Source organism: Mesoplodon mirus (genome assembly GCF_964341445.2).
Source record: "Mesoplodon mirus genome assembly, chromosome: 18".
Taxonomy (NCBI): domain Eukaryota; kingdom Metazoa; phylum Chordata; class Mammalia; order Artiodactyla; family Ziphiidae; genus Mesoplodon; species Mesoplodon mirus.
Window position 1 is genome coordinate 58,003,416 of NC_138994.1, and position 22,742 is coordinate 58,026,157.

Below are 22,742 nucleotides of genomic sequence, written 5' to 3' on the forward strand. Positions count from 1 at the left end.
ACCAAAGATGGTGGGTAGGGCTTCCCTGGTGGCGCAGTGGTTGAGAATCTGCCTGCCAATGCAGGGGACACGGATTCGAGCCCTGGTCTGGGAAGATCCCAAATGCCACAGAGCAACTAGGCCCGTAAGCCACAACTACTGAGCTGGCACGTCTGGAGCTTGTGCTCCGCAACAAGAGGGGCCACCACAGTGAGAGGCCCGCGCACCGCGATGAAGAGTGGCCCCCGCTCACCGCAACTAGAGAAAACCCTCGCACAGAAATGAAGACCCAACACAGCCATAAATAAATAAATAAATAAGCTTTCATTAAAAAAAAAAGAAAAAGATGGTGGGTAGCTGCTTCTTCTGGCAAGTCAGTTTTTCAGATCTCAGAAGGCCTTTCCCAGAAGGCACCCCTGCTCCACCAACAACCTTCCCCTTAGTTGTCACTGTCCAGAATTGCACAACATGCCTGTGCATGAACAATAACCAGCAAAGGAAATGGAACTATCATTTGGCTTAGATTAATCGCTTAGGATTCACTCCTAGGGCAGGGAGGGTCCCAGCCTCCCCTGAAAAAACGTGGGTCCTAGTATCTTAGGTCTGATAGCAAAAAAGAAGTGGGGGAGAGGGGTGGCTGTTGGGAAGGCAATGGACAGAAACTTTAGAATTCTTATTCCACTGGTCACGCGAAAGTCCTTAACCCCTGAGGTCCGGGCAGTAGACACAGCCCCTCTTCCTCATCTCTCTTTCCAAAGCCCTGTTGCCTCTTCTGGTGCCGGGGGGCAGGAAGTGCCAGGGGAAGGGTTCATCTCCCCAGCTTCCTGGCCTCTAATTAACTCATAGTGTCGGCACAGCCCTCCGGAGGAGACTCTTTGGCCTTTGGTCCTCTCTTCCACATCCCAGCCCAGAAAGGCCAGGGTTTCCTGGCAACCCCCTGCGGTGCTGCTTCCTTCATTCTTATTCTCTAGTCTTCCGATGACCTCACAAGCCATGAGCTATGCAGCAAGGAGTGGAGGCCTGAGTGGTCCCAGGCAGTGGGCTGAACCAACAGGTCACACTTTCTGAGAGGTGCTCAGAACTCTGCCCACCTGGGCTAAATGCCAGCACTGCAGTGCAGTACAGATGGCCAGGGCCAGCCTGGGCAGGGCATGCCCTGCTTCTCCAAGTCTCTCCCTCCCCTCCATCCCTGCCCAGGCTGGCACTTCATTTTCCTGCTTCCAGATTCCCAGCACACATTCTCTGTCTCTCTCTTTGTCTCAATCTCTCCCTCTCTCTCGCTCTCTCTCTCTCCTCCTTCCCCTCCAACCCAGACACAACCTCTTCTTTTAGACTCTGGGCAACTGGGTTCATGCACCTTTGCCAGAATTTCCTTCCTGTCATCTGGGCAGGATTGGTGAGGCAGAGAGGTTACCCAGCCATTTAAAGAAAGTTTGGGGAGAAGGATGTCAGGCAAGGTGGGTCCCATCTGGGTGCCACCTGTCACACACAGAGGCTCAGAGGCAAATTCCACAAGGCCACGTGGCCTTCGTTAAGAAAGAAGAGTTACAGGGAGCGGGGGTGGGGGGACTGTACATGAAGCCAGCGAGGGAAGGCCTGGGTCTATTTCCTCCCATCATCAATGACACTGCACTGGAGCAGGGCCACCTCCTGATGGCCAGTGCAGGTTTGCATTTCAGGCAATGTTGCTGGCAGGCTCAGCCTTGGGGAAATCTTCATTGTGTAAAAGAGGGGAGGCATGTTCCCTCCTGTCTTAGGTCAGTCGGGCAATGTAGATGCCATGGAATTCACCCCAAACCTGGGGGCCTGGCAGGTGGTGACCTCAAAGGGAAAATCTAACTCAGCCCCAAGGGGGAATGGCCAACCCCATGGGTTAGACACATATGTGACAGAGCCCAAAGAACAGAAAAAGAAGATGTTTAAATGACTTCTGTCCTGCCCTAGTTCAGATCTGGAAAGGCCGGTGCCCCTGGAGAAGAAGTGTACGTCCTTGCTTGTCTGGAGCAGACATGGACGATGATGCAAGAACAGGACAGCTAGAAAGTGACCCTGCGCCCCTGGGAACATGGGTGGCTGCACTCAGGTCAGCTTCCCGCGGGCTGTGGCTTCCCCCAGCCCACCTCTGACCTGCAACTTTCCACGGGCCCCAAGGCCCCATATGCTAAGCAGCCGTTTCACAGCCAACTCCTTTCAACAGGAGGCGCCCATGTCCAGACTGCCTGGAGCCAAGTAGTCTAGGTTTTCTCCCCTGTAAACAGGTAGCTGAGCCTGGGGTCAGGAGTCAATGTCTACCTAAGGCATGCAAAGCTGCTCCAGTGTCCAGCACGTGGCTGGGCCCAGAAAGCCTAGGATGATGGAAAAAGCAGGGCACCAGGTCTTCCCGTCTCTTGTTTATCCTGGCTTTGTACATTTCCCCTTTCTCAAACAGAGATGCTTCCCAAATGCCATGTGGCATTTGGAATTCCCAAGTCCCAAGCCCTGGTACAGGACAAGTAACCACCCTGAAGATGTCTTACCTGGCCTGGTTGATAAAAAGGGAGAAAAGTGGGAGACAGGAATTTTCTGAGCGCCCAGAGCATGCCAGGTGCTTTATGGAAGGGAGTCTGAGTGGTCAGGGGTCTGAGAGCCTGAGGATGAGTTTCCTCATCTGTAAGATGGAAAGAATAACACAAGTGTTGGAAGGATGAGATGTTGGGGTCTGGGGGTTCCCCAGGTCAAGCGGAATTGGGAAGGTCCAGTTCAGGGAGGCACCAGCCCTCAATATACACAGAGGAATGTGGTACCTGGAAAGGTGAATTAGGGCCAAATCCCCAAAGGCTTTGAATGCCAAGTCAGGGCTTCTGGACTTATCTGATAGGCCATAGGGAGCTATCAGAAGTTTATGAGCAAGGGAGTGACCTATCAGAGCCATGTTCCCAGCAGAAACATTAGGATAAAAATTTGGAAATGTAAAAAAATAAAAACCAACAGAAAATGGAATTTGTTGTCTGTCATCTTGGTGAAGAGGATATTCCAGTCCCAGGCAAATGAACTTAAATGACTAAAGACATTCCAAGGCATGAGTGGGAGCTGGGTTGCTAAGGCCAGATGGTGTGATACGTCCAGACCACCGACAAATCCATCCCCCATAGGTGGCCCCAAAACAATGTCAGCTCCAGGCCAGACCCCATCCACCTGCCATTCCTGTTAATAACAAAGCCTAATTAGCATGGCTTTTAAGCATCTATTACCTTAGTTTAACGCAAAAAATCTAATGGAGCTTTACTGGAATTTTTTTTCAGCAAAATTAACCCTGCGGGTTTCTTACACGTGTTTTCATTAGGGGCTGTGGGCAGTGAAGATAGAGAATTAGAATTAGCCCTTGTGGTTTTTGCTGTAATCCAGTTCCTCTGTCCTCAAGCCCCCAGGTATGTAGGTCTTTGTTTAGCAAAACTCCTGCCCCTACACCAAATGGTCCCCATAAAGACCATTAGGATGGTAGGAGATTCAAGCCCCAAGGTTTGATCAGGTGCCTCTCTAATTCAAACATATCCCACCCCGCCCCAAAAGCTGCAATTGTGGGACCCTGAAGAATCTCAGGATACCAGGATAGGATCCCTAGATAGGCAGACTTTCACCATCCGATGTTTTAACCTAAACCCATTCCCCACTCCCTTCTCCTGGCTATCTTCCAGCTAGGGGTGGCCATGTAACCTGGTTCTGGCCTAAAACAAATAGGCAGAGGCTCAGGGGAGGGCATCCTTCCCTGAATAAAAAGACAAAACTAACTAGAAGAACGCCGTCTGCCCATTCATCCTTCCCTCTTCTCCCCACTAGGAACATGGATGTAAGGTGTGGAGCAGTACAACCGTCTTCTGCCATGAAAATAAAAGCCCCAGGCTGGGGGCGGTGCTGTAAAGGGCTGTCCGAGGCGGGGAAAGTGGAAAACAGGGAGAGTCCTCAGCAGACTATGCTTGAGCTTCTTGTTGCAAGAAACAAACTCTTTCCTTGCATAAGCCTCTGTTAGTCAACCTTGCTGCTACTTGCAGCCGAAAATAATCCTAACTGACAGAGCTGGATTCTGGTCCCAGATTCTGTATGATTTGGGGCAGGTCCCTGTATCTCTCTGAGGATCAGTTTCCTCACTTGAAAAACAAAAGAATGGAATAAAGCATGCTTTAAAAAAATTTTTTTAGTCAGTAGACCCTAAAAATCCCACCCTTCTCCACTGAAATTGTGTTCCATGAAAAGCTTATACACCTAATCCAAGGGGAGGTGTTTAAGCAAGCAAGAAAGCTGGAGTCCTGCCGGCACCAGAGAAGCCACAAAGACACCACTGGGAACCCCAGTGCTCCAAAGTGAACGGTTCACAAAACGCCCAGCCTTAAAGATGGCTGAGGGCTCTTCTGGCTCTGGTATCATGTGGTTCCACTTCCAGAAAGCACTCAGTAGCTCTGGAACCTGGAAGCCAATGTGGCAGGCAGAGTTCTAGAGCAGTGCTTCTCTGCCTCTAGTGTGCTCAGTCTCCTGGGGATCCTGATCAAATGCAGATCCTGATTCAGTAGGGCTACAGTGTGGCCTGATTTCTAACAAGCTCCCAGTGATGTTCAAGCTCCTGTCCCATGGACCACACTTTGAGTAGCAGTCTTAATATCATCTTCATCACCAGTATCATCATCTCTAGCCAGGCCATTGATCTTGCCCTGTCACGCATCCCCAATCAGGCAAACAGCCTAGGGCAGTGAGGAGAGCACATCCCAGAGTCAGGCAGATTGGGGTGGAATGCCCACTCTGCCACTTCACTCTGGAGTTTGTGGCATCTTGCTCAGCCTCCAAGCTTAACATGGATGCTACCAGGCTGAGTAATACTGAGTCATACTGTAAAGCAGGCAGGGGCTGCAGCTGAGGCCCAGCACGGTGCTCTCAGCCAACTCAGTCATCCTTCTGGAGCAAGGCAACCCGGCAAGACAGGGCCAGGGCTGACATGGGGTGCATGGTGGGGGGATAGAAAGCAGGTGGTGAGAGGAAGTGGGAGAGGGAGGGAGAAGTCAGGGTTGGTATGTCAGAGAATTTTGACATTAAAGGAAAGTGCAAATTATATGCAAATGGCATCTCTGTCTAAGAATACTATGACTGGATAAAGATGCCTCTGCTTGGAGATATCCCCCATCTCTGCAACCTGAGTCCAGAAGTGACCCTGACCTTAACTTCCCAAATACCAATTGTCAAGATGGAAAGAAGTCATCACAAAAACTTAGCAACCATCTGATCCAACTTTCATCCCCATTTTGCAGGTGGAGAAATTGAGACCCAGAGGGGTTAAGCAACTTGCTCAAGATCATCTAGTTGGTGGCTGGTCTCTTGTCTGTGGCTCTGCATAAAATGGTGACAGGGAATAGGGGGACCCCTATTTCACACAGGCCCTGAAAAGGAGGCAGGCTGAAGGAGGCCGGAAGGGCGTGACAAGATGCTGTTATTGAGCCACCCAAAACAAAGCCCTTTTGTCGGGCCAAGCAGCCAAGACAGGAAATAAAGATGTCATGGCTCCTGCTCCCCAGTTAGCGTCAGTGTTTCTCTTTAACCCAGCCACCTGCAGGTGGCAAATCTGGCTGCCTTGGGGGCCCTACTTCTCACCAGCTCCTTGAGGATCTTGGCAAGACCGACAGCTGCAGAGCTTGGGGGTAGGGAGCAGGACCCTGCCTTCTATGTGGTACAGGAAATGCACCTAGACTCTGGCATCGCCCAAGGCCAGCTTCCAAACCCATCTCTCACACTGGCTGTGTGACCTTAGGCAAGTGCCTCCCCTCTCTGGTCTTCAGGCTCCTTGGCTATGAAATGGAGACAGAAATTCCACCACACCAGGAACATTCAACTACACACAAAGGTGCAATGCCTGGCACAAACAGGCCCTTGACACATGTGACTTCCTGCCCTCATCCTGCCATCTGGTGACACAGACGCAGCCCTGCCCTTGGGGAGTTTCTGGTCTGTGGAGAGAGAAATTTAGTCTTTGAATAATTCAGAAGCAATTTACTCTTGGGCACCTGGAATATTTTCCTAGCACGAGCAGATTTTTTTTTTCGTTGGGATTAAGGTTTACTCAAGCCAAGATCAAAATGAGTTTGCATTTTTGAGCTCACAGTGGAAGACAAATTTAGGAGAGAATAATGACCAAAAATGAAGACTCAGAAATTACTGAGTCAACTGACCAGAAGTGGATTTGTACTGGCAGTGTGGGAAATAAAAGGACAAGAGGAAGACTCAGTGAGGCCACCCTGCAGGACCTCAGGAAGCATTGGCTAGAGGCCACAGGGCAGGTTGGTGGCCCGGGCTAGGGAGAACTGGGGCTTCCCACTTTGCTGTGAGCACAGGGGACGACAGCAGTGGGGTGGGAGAAGCGGCTAGCAGACCCCTGAGAAGCTCCATGCCTCCTGGTCCCTTGCTGGCTTGGCACATTTCTGAGTTCTGCAGGGTGAGAGCTCACCTCTCCCCTTCATAGGAGACCCTCAGATTTCAGCCAAACTTTGAGGTCCTCTCAGGCCCTCAGGTACATGGAATCTAGGGTTGTTCTCCACTAGCTTTCTGATCACTTCCTGCTCTGTTCCTCCATGGAACATGAGTCTCTGAAGGTTTGGTCCACTGTGTATTCTTCTCTTGTAAATACCACCTCCACAGTGCCAATGAAGCATGGGTCCGGACTTCCCTGGTGGCGCAGTGGTTAAGAATCCGCCTCCCAGTGCAGGGGATGTGGGTTCGAGCCCTGGTCCGGGAGGATCCCACATGCCACGGAGCAACTAGGCCCGTGTGCCACAACTACTGAGCCCTGGCACCACAACTACTGAAGCCCATGCACCTAGAGCCCGTGCTCCGCAACAGGAGAAGCCACTGCAATGAGAAGCCCCCGCACTGCAACGAACAGTGGCCCCAGCTGGCCACAACTAGAGAAAGCCTGTGCACAGCAACAAAGACCCAAAGCAGCCAAAAATAAATAAGTAAATAAATAAATTTATTTTAAAAATAATAATAATAATAAAATAGAAATTTAAAAAAAATTTTTTAAAAGCATGGGTCCGGCTGGTCCACTCTGATAGCACTCTCGCTCCATGCCACCTGGCACCTGCCCTGCCTCTCCCAGAGAGGGAGGTGCCAAAGCCGTAGTGGCCCAGGGTCCACCTGGAATAACCAGTCAGAGTACCTCCTGGGCATGTCCAGCAGTGAGACCAGAAAGAGCCCTGCATGAGAGTTGAGAGACCTGGTTCTTGGCCCAGTGTTGCTGCCCACTTGCTGTGTGATCTTGGGCTCTCGCTGGCCCTCTCTGAGTTTTATCTGTAAAATGTCCCCAACGTCCCTCCTGGCTCTGACATCCTCACCTGCTCCCCACCAAACCCTCACCCATCGCAAAGGGAAGCTGAGAAGGAGAGGAGAGGAGAGCTGGCCTGTCCTGAGCCCTGAGTGTTGGCCACCCAGAGCTCAGGGTAATGTGAGAGACGTGAGCAGAGCTGACACAGGGCCCTGCCTCTGCTCCAAACAATCCAGGGAGCCATGTGGTCATGTGGGAAGGAAAGGGAAGCCCACACGGCTTTAACTGCATGGAAGCCAGTCGGAGATTTTGAGCTGAGAGTCGGCTTAAAGAAAAAATGGTGCTTATTTGGGTAGGTATACAAACTGATTGCTGCAAAGCCTACTGGGAAAACTGATTATCTGACTGTGTGAAGAAATGGGATTAGGATGAGAAGAGGGAAGACGCCACGATCTGCAGTTCTCATCTATCCTTCAGAAATTGGATCCTCTGTACTTTCCCAGCCCCGCAAAGTAGAGCAAGCTCTTCCCACATCCCAGAGATGGCAATCAGAGGCCGGGCAAACTGGGAGGCTGCTCAGGGCCACAGAGCAAGCTGGAGGCAGAGCCGGTTGAGACCTGCGCTGTCCTAACAACCGAGGAAGGCGCTCCCCTCCTTCTCTAGGGAGGCCCTGCTTTCTTAGCCCTGCTACAGGACTGCTGCTGGCTCTTCCCTGGAGGGTGGTAGGGTGTGTGGCCTCCAGGATGGACCCCAGTGATCCTCGCCTCCTGAGATCCTCACCTCATGTAGTCCCCTCCCACACTGTGTGACGAAGCAGATATGACAAAATGACCTGGTGTGACTTCGAGGCTAGGTCACTGAAGACATTGCCACTTCCAGCTAGCCACCACGTTGTGAGGATGCTCAAGCAGCCCTGCTTCTCTAACAAGTCCACGTGGTGAGCAACAGAGGCCTCTCAACCACGCCAGCATGAACTGGCCAGGCATGTGAATGAGCCGTCTTGGAATGGGGCATCTGGGGACAGACTCTCCAGCTCCAGTCAAGCCCTCAGATGGCTGCAGCCCTGGGCCAGCATCTTAACTCTAACAAACTTGGGGCCAGAAGCTCTCAGCCAAGCTGTTCCCAAACATCTAACCCAGAGAAACTGTGAGACATAATAAAAAAAATTTTTTCTTTTTTTTTTGGCCACGCCCGTGCGGGATCTTAGTTCCCCAACCAGGGATCGAACTCATACTCCTGCAGTGGAAGCATGGAATCTTAACCACTGGACCGCCAGGGAAGTCCCAATGTTTGTTTGCTTTTTAAGCCACTGAGTTTTGGGGTAATTGTTATGCATTGATATGTAACTGATACAATAAGGAACAGGCCAGAACAGCAGGGACCCTTCACCCCATGGCTTGGCTTTCTATTCAGGAGGTCCCAGGACTTGAAGGAGCTCAGGGGCCTGGTTGGGAGGCTGGGTTATTAGGGCTGGTCTCCAGCAAAGAGATAGCAGTAGTTGTGACCATCTGTGTCCTACCAGTACCTCCTCAGCCATGGCCTGAAGGTCCCTAGGGTCCCTAGAGTCCCATGGCCTGAAGATCAAGTCCACATGTCCTAATGAGGCGTGCAGGCCCTCCACAATCTGGGGCCTGGCCCGTGGTCTCATCCCCCTCCCACCAAGCCCTCCAGCTACAACTCCCACCCCTGCCTCACCCCCTGATCCCTACCATCCTCTCACATTGGGCCTCTCTCTATTCCCTGGACAAGAAGAGCCCTCCTGGGACTCCACACCTTTGCATATGCTGTTCCCTCAGGCAGGCATAGGCTCCTCCCTTTAGCCACCTGACAAACTCCTGCCTGAAACCTCACTGTAACGGCTGCCCCTCTGGGAAGCACCCAACTGTCTCAGGCAACTGCCCCTGGTACTCACAGCACCTCGTGATATATGGTTCACCTCTCCATCTCTCTCTCCCTCTCTCTCTGAGAGCAGGGCTGTGCCTTCCTTATCCACAGGCCTTTATCACATGGCACTGGGCTTGGCATGTTGTCTTTCTCCAATAAACTGTTTTGTTGAATTAATGAATGAATAAATAAACAAACGTGTCCTTGGGCACTTCACTCCCACTCTCTGGGGCTCAGTTATTCACCTCTAAAATAGGAATCATCGGGCTTCCCTGGTGGTGCAGTGGTTGGGAGTCCACCTGCCAATGCAGCGGACATGGGTTCGAGCCCTGATCCGGGAAGATCCCACATGCTGCAGAGCGGCTAAGCCTGTGCGCCACAGCTGCTGAGCCTGCGCTCTAAAGCCTGTGAGCCACAACTACTGAGGCCCGCGTGCCTAGAGCCTGTGCTCCGCAACAAGCCACCACAACGCAATGAAGAGTAGCCCCCGCTCGCCACAACTAGAGAAAGCCCATGCACAGCAACTAAGACCAATGCAGCCAATAAATAAATACATAAATAATAAATTTTTTTTAATAAATAAATAAATAAATAAAATAGGAATCATCATCATCTTCCCTTCCCTGCTTACTTCACAGCCTGTCGTGGTGATCCAGTGGGACAAAGGATGTAAACTGTGAAGTGCAATGCACCTGTAAGGAGGACTTCCCTTAACTCTGCTAAGACATCACCACCACTCTGCCTGGCTGTCCTCTCCCCTAGCTTCCTAGTTCAAGGAACTCCACAGGACCTTCTGAGAGAAAGGCAGAAAATTGTCCTCCTCTGTTCCCTGCCTCCCTCCCTCTCCCTGGAGCAATTGTGTTCTCCATGCCACCCCCATCTTCCCCCAGCAGCATGTAGACGCCCCTCCAGCCATGATCTTCTCCCCCTCCTTTCTTTTCCCCCCTCTCTCTTTTCAACAAGCAAACTTGAGAAATGGTAACTGTTTTCCCATTATTCAAATGGCATGGAAATTACCTACTTGGCATTCCTCTTTGACATGGAGCCTTTAATTAGCCACTGGCTCCCCCAGTCCCTGGTATTTCTCCTGCTCTGCAGCTCCCTCACTTCCTCAGCCCCCTCTTCCATTAGCATCCTAATCAGAGATGTCCAGGCTTCAAGGGAAGAGAGAGAGAAGGAGCAGTGTTTCCGGAAAGAGCCCATCCATGGCTGGAGCGAAGAGCCTGGGTTGCAGTCTCTGCTCCTGTCACCAGCACTCCAGCGATCTTGGACTTCTGTGAGGTCACACACAAGTTGGGGGCAGAGCTGTACTCCGATCAGTGCTCTAGTCTCAGTGCATATCTCCATCCTCAACTCAACGAAGTGTCATCGCCCCTGTTTCACGTATGCCTTTCCCAGACTTGCCTGGCCTTGGCTCCTATTCGGCCTTCCCTCTTTCAAGAGTTTATACCTACTGCTCCCTTGCCTATTGCTTTGGGGTGCTCACACCCCGGGGACTCTAGAGATGTGGGAGAGCTGATCTGTGAGGTCAGTTCTCAGCATGGTAGGATACAGGCAAGGCGCCCAGTTCAAATCAACGCTCAGTTCAAATCAACACGTCTTTATTAGCAGGTGCCTGGTCCCTGTAGGTCATCCACGTGAAGTGGATGAGAGGCAACTGGTGCTGGGTGTCACGAGCCTGCAGGAGTGTGAGCCGTTGTCCTGGCTCTCAAGGAATTGGCAAACTAATAGAAAAGACTAGACTGTCACACAGGATGCCACCAAGAATCAGGGAGGAGGCGTAGATGCTGGGCAAGTCACTCTACCTCTTGGGTGTGTTCGTTAAGATAACACTAACTGGGGACTCCCCTGGAGGCCCAGTGGTTAAGACTCCACGCTTCTACTACAGGGGGCACGGATTCGATCCTTGGTCGGGAAACTAGGATCCCACGTGATGAGTGGCACAGCCAAAAAAAAAAAAGATAACGCTAGCTACCACAACAGGTAAAGCCTGAAATCTCAGAGAAGTGTTCCTCTTGCTCATGTAAAGTCCAAAGCAGCACTGGGAGTGGGGAGAGGGAGGGTGCACCGACTGAGCTCCCCACCGTCACTGACTGGGCCAGGCTGAGAGAAGGCTGTGCCATCCTCAACAGGCAGCTTCCAAGGTCCCCCCGGGCCTGGGTGGGTGGCTGGCAGGTGGGAGAGAAAGGATGGATGCCTTAACCGCCTGGGCCCAGAAGTGGCGCACACCCCTTCGGGTCACATTCTATCTGTGAGAAACATACTGGGAAGTGCAATCCCGTGGGGACAGCTGCTTCCCCACACCGTGGAGGGGGAATACAGCAAGCTGTCTCTGCCACTTAAGCCTTGGTTTTATGATCTGTAAAATGAGGGCAAGGAGGACTGGATTGAATATCAGGACTGGAAAGAACCTCCCCCCGTGTTACATCTGCGTCCACTGAAGTCTGGAAAGTTCACATGACTTGCCCACGATCACAAAGGCACACACAAAAACCTAGGTCCCTGGACCCTCAAACGAATGATAAAAATTCCAGCTACCGCTCACCTCCTCACACAGGCCCTTTACAAACATTGTCTCTGATCCTCGAACAAGCTGTGAAGGAGGTACCATTGTCCCCATTTTACAGACAAGAACACTGAGGTTCAGAGGAAACAGCCTGCCCAAGGTCACCTGGCTGGCAAGCAGCAAGGCCAAGAGCTGACCCTCCCCAAGCTGCCTCTCCTGTGACTACACCGTCTCCTTCCCAAACAGCTAATGCTGAACTCTCCTTGGTACGAGGCCCGAGGCCCCAGGCCTTCCCGCACTCTGTCTCCTTGGAGCTGAAATCTCCTTTGCCTGCTCACCCTTGACCCCCTGCATGGGAGGTCACACCATGGGCAGCTATCACTATCAACAACCAGCAGAGGCCCAGAGAGGCTGAGCCACTGCCCCAGTCACACAGCAAAGGAGGGCCTACAAAAACAGGATTGGGTTTAGCTAAAACTCTCCAGGTGGGAGTCCAGGGGTGCTGTGGTGCTTTCAGTGTCAGGAACTCAAGTTCCATCTAACTTGTTGCTCCACAGCCTCTCTCCTAAGTCCACCTCAGGGCCTAGCGTGGCTGCCCCAGTGCTACATCTGCACTGCAGCCCACAAGAAAGGAAAAACAGGAGAAGAGAGGTCACCCATCCCTTTAAGGACACATCCTGGAAATTGCACATACCATTTCTGCTTCCATTCCCTTGTCCAGAACTTGCTAACGTGGCTACACCTCACTGCAAGGGAATCTTGGAAATGCAGTCTTTGTTCTGGGTGGCCGTGTGTTGGGTTCTTATTGAGAAAGAGGAGAGAATGCCTGTAGGAGGCCCGCAGTCTCTTTCCCAGAAACCAGTCAGGCTCAGCTCCCAGTCCAAGCACTGCCAGGGTGATGGAGACAAGGGCTGCAGGCTTGGGGCAGTCCCAGGGTAAGAAATGATGGGTCCCCAGCTGACTCCTTCCTCTCCAGGAGCTTTGGCTCATACTTCTGGCTGTAAGGACTCAGCCCCAGGCAGGAGCCTAATGGGAACTAATGTCCATTGGGGTTTATTTGGCTTCCACCTGTGGGGTTGGTCTATCTGTCTTCTGGGAATGGGTAAGTGTCACCCTCCGAAAGGGCAGAGAGAAGGGTTGAGCCCCCTTCTCTCTCACTGACTCACTCTCCCAAAATAAGTTCTCTGCAGAGAGGGAATGAAATGGGGTTCAAGACCTCCTCCCCTAACTTTCCCTGGAGCCACACCATGATGGTTAATTTTGTGGATCAACTTGACTGGGCCATGGCGCTCCCAGACCTTTGATCCAACATTACCCTGGGTGTGTCTGTGAGGGTGTTTCTGGATGAGATTAACACTTGAATTGGTAGACTGAGTAAAGCAGATTGCCCTCCCTAATGTGGGTGGGTCTCATCCAATCAGTTGAAGGCTTGACTAGAACAAAAAGACTAAGTAAGAGGGAACTCCTCCTGCCTGACTACTCTGAGCTGGGACATTGGTTTTTCCCAGCCTTCAGACTCAAAAACATTGGCTCTCCTTAGGTCTCGAGCCTGGCAGCTCCCAGACTGGAACTTACATCGTCAGTTCTCCCGGCTCTCAGGCTTTTGGACTCCGAATTCAGCGGCACCAGTGGCTCTCCTGTCCCCATCTTGCCATCTGCAGACCTCAGCCTCCATAATTATATAAGCCAATTCCTCAAAAAAGATAAACAAACAAACATATTGTTTATTTATTTATTCACTTACTATACATAATAAATATATCTCCACCCAACTGGTTCTCTTTCTCTGGAGAACCCTGACTAATACACATACCTGCTTGAGGACCAGGTAAATTGGGGTCACTGGGCCAGCCCTGAGCCCCACTTTTTCTCAGTTGGGGGCTTACACAGGTCACCTAACTTGCCCAAGCCTTGGCTTCCTCACCTATAATATGGGGTCATCATAGCTGACTCATAGCATTGGCACAAATACTAGATTAAAGAAGATTACCTAAGTGAGAGGTCTGACATGTGGTAGATGGTTCCCTTCCCTTCCCTCATCCCCACCCAGGATAAAGCCCAATGAACTGGCAAGAGCAGGCAGCGGCTGTATCCTTCTGGAGGTAAAAGTTATCTTGGATTCATATATCTACAGCAGGTAGCCCTACAAAGGGACATAAAAATGTCTCCGAAAGCCCCTCCCACACCAAGGCAGGGTTTATACATTTCTGAGATGCCTCCTCTTCATATATTTTTCCTTCGGGGCTTTCCTCCCATCTTAATTCTTGCTCACTGGGAAACGTGGCAGGGGTGGCCTTGGCTAGGGGCCACTGTGGCTGCATCCCCAGTCCCACGTCCCAACCCCCCCTCAGGTGTGACAGTGCCATCCATCACCCCCCAAGTGTTGACCAGGAGTCTGTCCCTGCACTTCCAGGGCTATCCCAGATACTACATCAAGGCATATGGGCAGGAGGGCCTTTGACCCATCATGATAAAGACTGATGGTGCTTTGAAGGCCCTTTATAGTGTTAAAACATTTCTGCCCCCTCTCTGGGGAGGGCACCCAGGAGAGGAGGGTCTGGTCCTGATTCTGTCACTACCTGGAAGTGAGGCCAAGACCTCAATTCCCTCATCTATGACACAGGAGGGATTAGATGACCTTCATGGTCCCCACCAGACTGATTATTTGCTGATGCAAGTGGTGGACACATGTCTCCTTTGTACACCAGCACCCATAGCCCCTTCCCTTTAGCCCAACCTCCCTGTTAGGAAGGCCCCAACTGTGTGTATTGGGGGCAAGGGTGGAGGGTCCCCTCTGGTGGAGCATCCTGACCCAGCTGGCCTGCAGTGGGCAGCTCTCTGTCCTCTTCCCACTCCATTGGAGCTCCCGGGTTCCTGCTGTCCCCAAGATTAGCCTGTCCACCTCCTTAGGATCCAGGGAGGCCCCATGAAACTTAAATAAAATCCCCTTTTTGTTAGCTGCTCAGAATTGGTTTCCATTGCTGCAGATACCCTGGCTGATACATAAGCCACACCCATGCCCTGAACATATAAGCCCATTCTTTAGGATGGCGCACCTGCCCTATTGCACATCCTTGAGTTTTTCCCCATCCCTGCCCCTTTTCATTATCAGTTACTGTCGTCTCTTCCCCTTATTTATTTATTTATTTTTTAAATTTTTGGCCTCACCGCACGGCTTGTGGGATCTTAGTTCCCCAGTGAGGGACTGAACCCACGCCCTCAGCAATGAAACTGAGGAGTCCTACCCACTGGACCACCAGGGAATTCCCTATTCCCCTTTCTTAAGGGAGAAAAAGAAGAAGGTGGTAAATCCAGGATGAACAAAACTATTAAGAAGTATAACCTTAAAGGTAGCTCCTCTCCAAAAATAGAAATCGTAACAAACAGAACTGCATTGTTTTAACTTAGACTGTGTTCATCCAGCAGCCCTCTGCTGAGTGCCTGCTGGGTGCCAGACACTGTGCTAGGCCTGGGGACATGCACGAATATGGACACGCCTTCCCTGGAGCAGCTCACAGCCCAGCCTCCCTCAACAGATTAGAACCGAAGTCCCTTGGCAGCACGGTGTCCCCGTGTTTTATGAGACTTTGCATTATGTGAATTTGACACCGTGATATAAAGAGATTAAGAAAGTCTCACTTAATATGCAAAATCTGAAATATATGTATCTCAAACATTTTTCTTAAGCATGAAGAATGTTGAAGCTGGCAGTGAACTGTAAACTACGCTTGCGTGCTCACCACACGGCAATGCCACTTTAGCGGATAAACAGGAACACCTACCAACCTCTGTCAGGATTTGCCTTAAATTATGCAGCTTTCTGAATTACGCAAGGCCTTCTGGACCGTGTGTCTCACAAATGAGGCAACAGGTCTGGTGTTCAGAGCTCTGGCAGAGGAATCAGAGCACCAGGATTTTATTCCCGTCTCCATCACTGTGTGATCTTGGCCGAGGCACTGAGCCTCTCCGTGCCTCAGTTTCCTCATATACACAATCAAGATAACAGTGCTGCCTCTAGGGCACTTAGGAGGATTAAATGCCTTCTTCCACACAACGTGTTCAGGGGGGAGAGCCTGCAGCCACTGGAGCAGGGGGTGTTTGCAGTGTCTCCCCAGGCTATGGGTTGGCAGGAAGAGGTCAACACCCACATCATGAGGAACATGAGCTGCTGCGCAGAGTAGAAGCAGTTGCCTCAGCACCCTGTATGACCTTGGCCCTTGAGGTCCCTGGGGTTGCACAGCTACTGGAGACCTTCTTTACAGAGGTAGGGCCCTCGGATCCCAGCAACATCACTGCCCACTCGTGCCCAGGGGGCTAGGGCACCATCCAGACCCTTGGCCGTGACCATCTTGGACTCATTTCAGGGCCTTCACAAACACTCTATAGATTCTTTTTAAAGCTAGCCCAGCACTAACAGAACCACATCTTCACCCAGAGGAGAAAGCTGTGCAGCTGCCCATAGCTCCCAGAGCCAAGGCTCTAGCCAGCAGCCTGTGTGCCAAGAGCCTGCCTCTGCAAAGTGCTCCATCATAGGTAACTTTGTGAAGCCAATCTAATGAGATAAATACTACCCTCACGTACTCTGGGGAAGTACAGGAGGCCACCTAAGCTGGCCTGGAAGACTAGGGAGGCCTCCCTGGATGGGGGTGGAGGTACTGCTCTCCAGTATCTTGAATAAACCCAAGGAGCCAGGTGATGGGGTGGGGTAGGGTTGCCACGGATCAGGCAGGGGCAACAAAGGTATGGAAGAGAAAGCATTGGCACATTCAAGAAATTGCCAGTAGCTCCATACACAGTGGGAAGAGCGTCCACCAGGGTCTCACTCACTCACTTCAGTGAAATGGTTTCTGGAGCAAGTGAGTGAGGCTCAGAGAGACCCTCTCAGAGGAGTCCCTGGCCTTCTTTGCACTGTGGTTGCCTGCCTCTGGCAGTCTGGTGAAGCCCATGGGATCCCACCTTTAAAAGCATAAAACAAAGTATATAGAATTGCAAAGGAAATCAATTATAGCAAAATAGTTGTTATTTTCAAAATATTTAAAAAAATAAATGTATGCTTCTAGTAATATATGAGGCTCTTTATCAATGCATTAAGTGATAAGACCTAGTGGCAGGAAGTAGTGCTGAGCAAAAATTGTTTTTCAAGATATTAGAACAACGGTGATATGATACGAAAATGCCTATGGTTTCTATTGATGACAAATCCCCAGTGCTGTTAATTCTACTGTGGTTCATTGCCTACATTCTTTTTTTTTTTTTCTTTTTTTTGCGGTACGCGGGCCTCTCACTGTTGTGGCCTCTCCCGTTACGGAGCACAGGCTCCGGACGCGCAGGCTCAGAGGCCATGGCTCAAGGGCCCAGCCGCTCCGCGGCATGTGGGATCTTCTCGGACCGGGGCACGAACCCGTGTCCCCTGCATCGGCAGGCGGATTCTCAACCACTGCGCCACCAGGGAAGCCCCCCTACATTCTTAATAAAGGGAGACACTCAATTGCAGTTAAAGGTTAGGGAAAATAAAGATGTTACTTTTTCACATCCAAGTTCACAGAGCCCCAGAATTCTCTCCACATTCCCCTGGGATCTCCAGGATGCCAGGAGCAAAACCCCCGCCTTACAGGAAGACCCAGCTTGGTTCTCAGAACACAGAGGTTAAGAGAACTGACCACTTGTTCCATTACTGCCGCAGGACCTTGGGCAAGAAACCCTGCCATTCGGTGCCTCAGTTTCTTGAGAATCAAATGAGTTGACACACATAAAGCAGTCAGAATCGTGCCTGGCACACAGTCGCTGGTCAGTAAATGAGGGTTCGCTCTTTTCATTCTTATTCTCAGCACCAAAGACGATGGGGAGAGAAACTCGCCGAGAGGGGCTCATTATTTACTAACTGAAGTCATGTTAATAAGCACACGAAGCACAATTAGCAGAGTTATTTCAACTCTGAGGCCTGCTTGACTATAAAAGCCTCACATTTGTCCTTCCCCGATTTCTCCGCTAATTACAACTGCTGCTGCCGTCCACCGCAGCTGCCACATGACGCCCGTGTTGGCTGCATCTAAAGTAGTTGTTAAGGCCGCATAATGGCACACGCTAACTAATTGGCCATCATGCTGAGGATGAATGGAGTCAGACAAGGAGGCTGGCCAGGACTGGGCCCTAGGACCCCCGAGCTGCACAGCCCCAGTGAGTTCTCAGGCCTCCACCTGCCCTCCCAAGCTGCCCCTTGGGACCAGGCTATGAGAGGGTGTAGGGATAGGAGTGCTGAACGAGGTGGCCCTGGGGACCCTGACTGGGGCCAGCCCTGCAGCTATTGATAACTTGCTGTGCAACCTTGACTTGGCCCCTGAACGTCTCTGGGCTGTACCTTAATCATCTATAAAACGAGGAAGAGGAGCAGGTCGATCTAGATGCTCTCCAGAGCCCACCCTACTGTACTTTGATGGTTCCATAGTAGTTTCTCTTTAGAGTGGCTGGCAGTGCTGCCCAGTCCCCTGGGGGCACCACAGGCTGCCTGAGGGTGAGGAAGTATGAAAGGAGATTGGCAGAGACAGTGGTGCTCACGGAACATTCCATCTGGAGCCCCATACTTCCCAACTTTCATGCAGTTACAAGGCCAAGTTCTGGCCAAAGGACCGTGGGCAGAAGTAACAAAGGGGCAAAGCAAAGAAGAGCTGGTACGTGGTTGCCCCACAGTCTCTTCTCACTTGTGGCCAAAAGGCTTTGTGGGGAGACGGAGGAATTGAGCTGAGATGTGAGCAGCACAGATTGCCAAACGGCCCCTTGGAGGACACTCCAAGTGTGTGGACTTTGCAGAGGTTAGAAGTAAATCTTAGTTGTGTTACGCCATTAAGATTTGCAGGCTATTGTTACTATAGCATAACCTGGTCTCTCACCTCATACAGTTACTTTCCAAAAAGTATTCAAATGATGGGCTTCTTTTTTTTTTTTTTCCCCCCCCCCGGTACGCAGGCCTCTCACTGTTGTGGCCTCTCCCGTTGCGGAGCACAGGCTCCAGACGCGCAGGCTCAGCGGCCATGGCTCACGGGCCCAGCCACTCCGTGGCATGTGGGATCTTCCCAGACCGGGGCACGAACCCGTGTCCCCTGCATCGGCAGGCGGACTCTCAACCACTGCGCCACCAGGGAAGCCCCAAATGATGGGCTTTTTAAATAAAGGATTTAGCAGGTAACTGCTTCACAGTACTATTAAGAAAAGAGCAAGAGGGAGTGGACTTTCTAACAATGAGGCTGGCTCAGCGATGAGATGAGTGATCCTCCCTAGGCCCCCTCACCGTGCTCCCCATAACCCCTCAAGTGGGGAACTTGAAACCAAGTTTAATGCACCAGAAATCTATAAGCAGTCCCAACCGTGGGGACCAGGATAGAGAGTGAGAGACCAGACATTCTCAATTATCACTTGGTGAGTTACAAAGAAAATAATGGGTCCCGTGATGGAAGAATCATGCAATGAATTTCAAAATTGAGATGAAAGTGTTTGGGTGTGGGTTTTACTCTGGGGTTCCCTCTCTCAAGAGGATATCAAAGAAGAATTAAGTACAATTGGGTTTTCCCCTTCGCAGCCACAGATTTGCACCCCAAGAGGTTTCCCTTTCCCTTCTCCTGGAGGGGACTCCAGAATGTGGGAAAGAAATGGATCCTTTCTCATCTCCACAGGGTGAAGGAATCCTACAGAACTTGTGATTCATTTTTTTTTTAATCTCAAAGTTCTTGAGTTAGGAAATAATTCTGGATTGTCCCAATCCTAAATCAAAGGCCCTAGCATTGATCATGATTCTACAGCAGCACAGAATTCCACAGTCAGAAGAATCTTAAGGCAACAGAACAATCCTGGAAAAAAACAGGACAGCAGGGGTTACCGGCCTGCTCCGCCATCAAGGCCTAACCCACCAGGGGGGCCATTGGCTTCTTCTTCTTGGGGATGCCCAGGTGAGCCAGCCCCCAGCCTCCCTCTCTCCCTGTGCCCATGCTTCATGTCCCCACAGCAGAGCAAGCTGCAAGCAAGCTATCCCCGTGCAGCAAATAAAGAAATAAGAAATAAAGAGTGTGACTTTGTGCTTGAAGGACGAATGCCAAGTTTCCTCTCCGGGGCCCTCTCCCAAACCTCCGTATATCACCTCCACATGACCAAGCTGCCAGGCCTGCCACCCCAAGCCCTGCTTGGCTGTGATAAACACAAAACAACACATTTTCTACACCCTCAGGCCCTGCATTCAGGAAGAGGGGGTGGAAAAAATCCATCCAAGCCATTCCAGGATTTATGTTTGAAACTCTTTTCCTTTGTCAGGGGAGAAAACGAGCAGATGTTCCTAAAGGTGAACCCTGTAAATCAGTGCAGATGTGTTGGTGCATCTTGCCCTTTTTGGCAACTTGGCTGGGTTCAGTTTTGCACCAACACCTGGCCATGCACACTGACACACACCCATCCCACCGCCTCCCTTTGACTTCCCTACCTCTTATCTCTCTTTGAATCAGCCTCGATCCCTTCTCCAGGAAGTCTGCCCAGATTATGCTTATCTCTTGCCCAGCCCTACAACTTGGGCCCTTTCTCAGCCTCCAATGTGTTTAGGTCATTTCATAATCATTTACTTCTCTTCATCCAATGAACAGCCCAGGAACTCACAGAGTGCTAATTGTCTCCCCCAGCAGACAAGGAGCTCCCCCAGGACAGGACATGTCTCCCCCATCAATCCAGGCACTCCTAAGGACAGAAAGCATGCTTCCCCAACTCTATCCCTTTGGCTGGTCAATCACCCTGTTTTAGAAAGCAGGGGAAGCAACGCGACTATACCTTCTAACTCAAGGGTTCTAAACAAGAGGACATTGTGAAGTCTGAAAGTACCTGCCAAATGTTTGTACATACTTGTAATTTTCTGGAAAGAGGATCCATAGCTGTCAAGTGATCCTCAAATGGATCTGTTCAGAGGCAGAGTGAGAGCTTTGGAAGCACCAAGCACTGAATGGATTGTGATACCGGTGCCCTACCCTCACCCACCATATGTGATTCAAAATTAAAACAGCACTTTACTCTGAAACACAAAGCTTCCGCGATGCACAAGTTCATCAGAGCTAAACGTTCTATTTCTTGCTAAGTCTCCTTAGAGGGTGATCCCTGCACTAGGCCTGCTACATAGCAAAGGTTAAGGCCGGTGGCTCCCAGGATGGAGGTGGTGAAATAGACCATGCCCCTCCCAGCCCCTGACGCAGTCAGGGAGGTGCCGAATCTGGCTAAGTCTCTCCCCTGGGAACCTCTGCTTCCCCAGCCTGGGCAGGGGCAAAGGAGGGGGGGGGCATCTTCATGTTTTCTGAACGGGAATGAGACAAGGAAGATGAAACTCTGCAGTATCAGCCGGGCTTCACAGGACTTAGGAACCACTGAGCACCCTCCTCCCTAAACACCCGCCCCTCCCTACGCCCCTGACAGGCTCCAGGAGATGAGGGATCTAAGAACTCCCAAGAAATCCCCCACCACCTGTGAAAAGCCATCAGCCTTGAATCTGGTGGGCCTCATGCAACCCAAGTCCACTTCAATACACAGCCTCACCAGCCACACCCTAAGCGCAGCCTGGAAGTCAAGTCCCCCAAAGCAAAGGGTCAAGGTTGAGGCTGAGACTCCACTTCCCAATCCTCCCAGGGTTTTGAGACCAACAGGAGACACACAGAGGATGCTGGATGAAGAAGCAGCAGGGGCTCCAGACTGGGAGTCGGGAAAACTAGTTCCAGGTCACAGCTCAGCCACCACTGCGCTATTCAACCCTGGGCAAGTCACTGCGCCCTCCAGCCTCCACTTCCTCCATCTATAAAGGGAGGGGTTTGGCCACCTGAGTGCTGACCACATCTGTGTGTCTTGGTTGGGGGTCTACACCACAGAGAGGGGCTGGCTAGGAAGACTCATCTCGGAGCCTTTTCTCCACCCCAGGATGCTAGTCTGGTCTTCCCATGGCCCCCGAACGCCAGCCAACACTCCCCAAACTGGGCATTTGCCTTAGGGAGGAATCTTTAATTTTGTGGGAGAATGAACAGGAAGACAGCAGCCCGGCCCCTGGGGGAAGTGCCAGCAGAGAGTAGAAGCAAAGGGGCTTGAACTCTCGGACCATGGTCTGGCTCAGGGGAGAGGATGGCAAGGCAGGGTGTAGACAGGGCCCTGAGAACCTGGCAGTTATGATTTCCTTTGGGCCCTAAGGGCTCTTACTCTGTTGAGAAGGAAGGGAAGTACCAAAAAGCAAAAAGGATATGGGAGAAAAGCAAGGTTTGCTGAGGTTTTGCTAGGTACACGAATAACTGCATTTAATCCCCACAGACCTATGAAGTCATACTATTGTTACCCCCATTGTACAGATGACAAAACTGGGGTACAGAGAGGTCAAATAACCTACCCAAGATCACACAGCAAGGAAATGACAGGACCAAGACACAAACTCCAAAGCACATGTTCTTTCCATGGGATTACTCCACTGACGGGGACCTCTGGCATCAGGCTCAGAGACCCCAGGATACAGGCTGGCTAGGGCTCTCCTCCAAGGAACTAGATGAGCAGTCACTGCCCAAGGTGCTGCGACAGGTCACTGCCCCTCTCCCACTCTACACCACCTGCCCTGCTCCCAGGAGGCTCTCAGAGCCCAGCCACCCCTTGGTCCCCTCAGCTCTGAGCCGGACACCTGGAAGGCCAGCAATGGGACACCTCAAGCCTCCTCCAGGAAGTTCAGTCACCCCTGGGCTAGGCAGCACAGTTTCTCCCTGCCACCCCAGCTCTGCCATGCCATGATGTGCCCACAGCCCGGCTGGGCTCCCGGCCCCCAGCTGCCTGGCTCATGACCACTCTGTGTAGTGAAGTGTGCAGTCTAGTTGTGTCCCCTAATGACAGCCCTCAGCCACCAGGACACAGGTGCAGAGACGGAGGGGAGGGCCTGGAGCTGGAGCCGGGGGAAGGGGCAAGGGCTCCATCCAATTCCCATACCTGCAGAGGACTCAGGGGAGGGGATCATGGAAATGGGGGGATGCTGGGGTGGGAGGGGTGCCTAGCCTCCTGGGACCACAGAGTCAGGCTCTTAGAAGGAGCTCTCCAGGCACCAGACCCTTCAGA

The 22,742-nt window shown here is 51.5% G+C and overlaps 1 long non-coding RNA gene across 1 annotated transcript in view; it reads right to left on the reverse strand.

The window, feature by feature from the left end:
• LOC309793033 overlaps window positions 1-22,742 on the reverse strand; it is a 150,019-nt gene that overhangs the window by 56,170 nt on the left and 71,107 nt on the right. The window contains exon 2 of the long non-coding RNA XR_014291853.1: window positions 13,224-13,341. This is a non-coding gene — a long non-coding RNA (uncharacterized lncRNA). The remainder of the gene's footprint in view (window positions 1-13,223; window positions 13,342-22,742) is intronic.